Here is a 6318-nt window from a genome sequence, read left to right on the forward strand (position 1 = left end):
GCGATAGTTTCGTCGCCATCTTTGATTGTGGAAACAACTGATTTGAAGAGCGGTGACTGCCAGGTTCGCAGAAGAGGCTTTACCGCCACCTGTTGCAGTGGAGTCTGAAGCAAAGATGGTGAAAACCCGCTTCAATTTACCCAAAGGTAAAACAAGATTGTAGTAACATTATAGTGTGGACTGTGTATGATAATATATAGGCCAACATGTTTCGAAAACTAAAACAACAATTGTATATTGAATGATATCACTGACTAAGTCGAAGGACACATTCCAAAATGAAATGCACCTACCCGAAATACTGAATTCAATCTAGCCAGTATTGTTTTGCTTCTGTGTTTAAAATTCTGAGAATTAATAAAACTACTGCAGGAGCTAACACCTTAGGTATATGGCACATAAACTGCAGACTGGTCTTCCTATAGGAGAGGCTGTGGCACGTTTAGCATTTTTTTTTTATTTTTTATTTTTTTTAGCTTTGACTTGGTAAAGCTATTCCTGAAACTGTTTAAGTAACTGTAGAAGTTTATTTTTCTGTGATTTTATCAAGTTGCGTGTCCTCCTGGAAGTAAATCTACTGCAGCCTGGTGCATTGCAAAAAGTAGATGGTTTTAGACAATGGTCCTAACTTCAGTTCTTGAATGCTATGGGGGCGGTAGGTTTTCATTCTAACCCTTTCTTAATTAGTGACCAGTTTTTGCTGCTAATTAACTTAAGTTACCTTTGGTTTAAACTGGTTTGTTTTTTTAAGGTTCGGTCTTCTGAATTGCATCATTTTATTCTTAAACAACGTTTTCTCGTTCTCGTTTCTTGCATTTTTCTTTTCTGATGTGCAAAAGAACAAAAGGGGAAAAGTAATTGTTTTGCGTTTTTCATTTTTCCCTTTTAATTTGAAAATCAAATAAGTGCCTCTTTTTCTTTTTTAAATTTTATTTTCTGAAACGAAATTCCAAATACCAAAAAAGTACACGGACCTTTCCTCTTTCTTAAACAGGACATCACACGCAACAATTTAAAATGCATCGTCAAAAAGTCAATATTTCCTTCGTTTTCGGATTTGCAGTACATATGTGACAAAACAAAAATTGAAAATGGATAAATCAATCCCCAGGTCCCCGTTTGGGTATTTCAATTTCAGCCGAAACAGCAATGAAGTCAAAAATAAAAAGCCAAACACAAATAAGCACTTGCGCCACCTGCTGCTTATTGAATTTTCATTTTCCACTTTGTATTTTCATTTTCAAGTTCTTACTTAACATGCAAAAATATTTTAATTACCGTTGGTCAATGGTAGGTGTTAAGACGTCAACGTGTGACTAACGCGTTTTTGTTTAACTGACTTGATTGTTTATGAAAGTGAGACAATAATGAAGAGTGTGAAATGTAACGTTTTGCTATAAACATGTATTTACAATGGGGGAATCTTACAATTGTTGAGGTAATAAAGGGGGTTCCAATCTTTTTGTCAACTCTGGATTAACCATTAAGTAAAATAAGCACACCCTTAAGGAGGGCGGGGCAGGGAAGGGGGAGGAACCACAGCAATTTTTCATTTCCGCATTTACCATGGAACATAAGGTGCAAAGCTGCGAATGGTGCATCTAAACCAGGTTTTACAAAACGAACTGTCACATTAAATGGAAAAATTATATATATATATATATATATATATATATATATATATATATATGGGCGGTACGGTGGCGCAGTGGGTAGCGCTGCTGCCTCGCAGTTGGGTGATCTGGGGACCTGGGTTCGCTTCCCGGGTCCTCCCTGCGTGGAGTTTGCATGTTCTCCCCGTGTCTGCGTGGGTTTCCTCCGGGCGCTCCGGTTTCCTCCCACAGTCCAAAGACATGCAGGTTAGGTGGATTGGCGATTCTAAATTGGCCCTAGTGTGTGCTTGGTGTGTGGGTGTGTTTGTGTGTGTCCTGCGGTGGGTTGGCACCCTGCCCAGGATTGGTTCCTGCCTTGTGCCCTGTGTTGGCTGGGATTGGCTCCAGCAGACTCCCGTGACCCTGTGTTCGGATTCAGCGGGTTGGAAAATGGATGGATGGATATATATATATATATATACAATAATACAAATATTAAAGTAGTAATAATAGAGGTCAATGATATATATTAATCTTGGGAATACAACAAAATTAAAATCTGATAATTGCCCACAGGGTTCACCGATGTTCATGTGGACGTTCTTGTCTTGGTCATGTCGGCCGTCCCGTTCAGTGGTCCATTAAGAGTGAGTGCAGCTCATATATATGAGGGCTCCAAAATCTTTTAAGTGCTTATAGGGCCTCTAAAGGTGTTATTCCGGCCCTGCTTCTTGTGGTGCCTTAATGAATGTTTTACCTAGAAAAAGTGACCAGAGTTAATTTTATTTTACATTATTAACTAACAGGCATGTTCATCACGATGAAGGCAATTTTTATATAAACAATTACCTGATCACATACAAAGGTAATATGAAACAACGACACAAAAATAATACTTTTGCACCTTTTCAAGTATATTTTGGAATGACATGTTTAATACTTTCTAAAATTGTCCGGCAATTGATTCCAGTATATATTTAAATTTCCTTCATACTTTTTGTTTATAAATGTGAAATTAAAGGATACGGTTCTTATTTGTTACTCATAAATTTCCTAGGTGTATTAAAAAAAAAATAAAACTCATACATTGTAGAAAAGAAGCATGAATTAAACGAAAATTACGGATTATGGACGGTCTTCATATAGTGAACAAAATAACCACTGCCGTCTTACCTTATTTGGAAAAGTAATAATGAAATAAAAGTAAAAAATACAGTAATAATTATTATGCCCTTATTTTAAAAAGTTGTAACAATAAATTGACCCCTCGTCGATCAATCTTAAGTGCCTTGTACTATGTGGGAATGGCACATAAGCATAGGAAGAAGCCGTGAAAACTGTAGACGGTATAAACTTATGTTTCTAAACTACAAATAAAAGCGTCCCGTTAAATTAATATAAATTATGACGTAATAAAGGCTGATTGTATGAGTGGTCTTCGGATTTTGTGCGACAGTTTCGCTGAGAAGTGGTATGATCAAAATCAAGTGAGTTAAACACGCAATCGAAGTGATAAGTATTCTGTTTATCGAATTGGCTACAGCTACAAAGGACAGAATTGTGTGAAATTGAGGTGCAAAGCATTATGGTTAATCGATGCTTGAAGGATTACGAGAGACAAAGTGATCAAGAGACCGCAAATCGAAACTGTACGTCTAGTCAGAGCCTTGCCGATGGACCTAATTAAAACATTGCATTTTGAGAATTTGAAAATGAAAATACAGTACATGTAAAATGAAAAATGAAGATTCAATGAGCAGCAGGTGGCGCCAGTTCTTATTTACGTTTGCTTTCCATTTTTGTAGCTTCATTGCTGTACAGGCTGAAAATGAAAGAATGACCGAACGGGGACTTTGCGAATTGATTAGTCCATTTTGAGATCTGGTTTGTCATGTATGTACTGCAAACCCAATGGAAAACAATATATGTAGAAAATATTGACTTTTTCATTTCAGCAGTTGTTATGCATGTCATGAAGAAAAAGATAATCTAAAGCGGAGATTGCATTTTCATTTTAATTATGACACTGACACAACCAGACGGGTATATAAAACGAAACGACAAAAGGGTTATTTAACTTTTACTTATATAATTTTAACAAATGACTCTTATGTGTTTAGAAAATGAAACCCCAATGGTACCATTTTATTTTATTTTTAATTTATGCAGCATCCTTGCGCATTGACTCTGAAAAACAAATGACAACAGAGAGACCGAATTTTCATTTTATAACTTTAATTTGCACTTCCTTTTTGCAAAAAATTCCTCCCATAAAAACGTAGTGGTAAATAAATTCTTAAATAATGAATCAAAAGCAACACCCTACAATGTAAAGAAGTGCCTAGTCAGTAGCTTAATTTGTAGTAGCAGTATGAAAGTTAATGTTAACACAGTGAGAAGTTATATTTAACACTGTGTCTCTTGGCTGATTTCTAATAATATGGCAACTCTGCTGGTGAACTTGGTTGGGGTATGTGTGTGTGTGACCTATATGTATGCAGTATGTATCTGCCCGTGTCAAACTAAAGTTCATTTGTGCCTCTACTTTCCATGTCAGACTCATAGATGTCAGTCTTGGCATGTCCAGGTTTGTCTGTGTTGTCAAGTCTCCGCTTCCAGGCTGTGTCCACTGAATCTGTGTCTCTAACACTGATTTTACAGCAGGCCCATGTCATTAAGTTAACCAGGAGTACAGATGGTAAGGAGAAGTTGGATTAGCATATCATCTGCACTTCTGTTGATTTATGAACTACAATCTCAGGTGCCACTAAGCCAAGGAGCTGCTGCACAAAGTGATGTTTTAGTTGCAAGATGTTCTGTACTCTGTACTCAGTAACACACAGAGTATAGAATGCCACATCTTTTGATCACAAACACATAACATGCTGTATCAGTGTTGACATGACGGTTGACAGGTGTTAAGATAAATGTATTATCTTTATTGGTTGGACCATACTTTTTCATGTAAAGTGAATATAGTTGGATTAGCTCATTTAGCCTTGGACTTCATAGACAGGTGTGTCCAATCATGAGAAAAGGTATTTAAGGTGGTCAATTGCAAGTTGTGCTTCCCTTTGACTCTCCTCTGAAGAGTGACTGCATGGGATCCTCAAAGCAACTCTCAAAAGATCTGAAAACAAAGATTGTTCAATATCATGGTTTAGGGCAGCATTTCTCATCCTTTAAGTATTTGCGACCTGAGTTTTCATAACAGTTTTAATCATGCCCCCTAACGTTTTTTTGAAAAGAGCCCACTAATACCAATTTGTTCTTTTTTAATTAATGATATATCATAGATGCATATTTTATTATACCTACTTAACTTTTATCGACATTTGTCTAACTCTATATTTATTTTTCTAGTATCAGAATGTAGTTTAAGTTAATTTGTTTTGGTTTCAATAGATATTTTCAATTCTTGTTTTCTTTTTTTCAGATCTTTGCACCCGAACATCCCCCCCCCCCCCCCAATGTTACTTCGCGCCCCACAGTTTGAGAACCACTGGTTTAGGGGAAGGCTACAAAAAGCTATCTCAGATGTTTAAACTGTCAGTTTCAACTGTAAGGAATGTAATCAGGAAATGGAAGGGCACAGGCACAGTTGCTGTTAAACCCAGCAGGTCTGGCAGGCCAAGAAAAATACAGGAGCGGCATATGCGCAGGATTGTGAGAATGGTTACAGACAACCCACAGATCACCTCCAAAGACCTGCAAGAACATCTTGCTGCAGATGGTGTATCTGTACATCATTCTACAATTCAGTGCAATTTGCACAAAGAACATCTGTATGGCAGGGTGATGACAAAGAAGCCCTTTCTGCACTCACGCCACAAACAGAGTTGCTTGTTGTATGCAAATGCTCATTTAGACAAGCCAGATTCATTTTGGAACAAAGTGCTTTGGACTTATGAGACAATAATTGAGTTATTTGGTCATAACAAAAAGTGATTTGCATGGTGGAAGAAGAACACCGCATTCCAAGAAAAACACCTGCTACCTACAGCCAATGATAAACAAAAATCCAAAGAATTAAGAGGCGTTCCCAATCTTTTTCATATGACTGTATCAACCTTCCTTCTCTCCATTATATCTGCTAACTCTGTCCCCTTACCAGTCATACTGCCAACATTCAAAGTTTCTACCCTCAGTTCCACTCTCTTTACTTTCCTCCTCCTCTCCTCCTGCCTCTGGACACGTCTTCTCCTTCTTCTGCCAACAGTAGCCCAATTTCCGCCAGCATCCTGTTGGCTAACAGTACTGGTGGTGGTCTTTGTTAACCCAGGGCTCGACCGATCCGGTATGGAAATTTGTATTGTTGTCTGCATATTGATTTGGCAAAATTTTACACCGAATGCCCTTCCTGATGTATCCCTCCCCATTTATCCGGGCTTGGGACCGGCACGAAGAAACACACTGGCTTGTGCATCCCCTGTGGCTGGGTTATGCACAGTACTTTCCATCATATATCAAATAAGTGTTGCTTTGTTTTACTTGCTAAAAGACTAATGATATATATTTTTTAAAAATCCTTGCAAAGGTTTGAGGTATACGCAGTAAAAGGGGCCACATGTTAAAATTTACAACTGTAATTGGTAATGGTACAAATTCAATTGATCCTCAATTACGCTAAGCAAGTTTTTTATAGAGTGCTTACATTATGGAACATATATGTAATAAAATTATACACTTATGATTTGTCACACCATTTGAATATGAGCATAAACAC

This window comes from Erpetoichthys calabaricus, chromosome 1, assembly GCF_900747795.2.
Source record: "Erpetoichthys calabaricus chromosome 1, fErpCal1.3, whole genome shotgun sequence".
NCBI classification, from domain to species: Eukaryota; Metazoa; Chordata; class Cladistia; order Polypteriformes; family Polypteridae; genus Erpetoichthys; species Erpetoichthys calabaricus.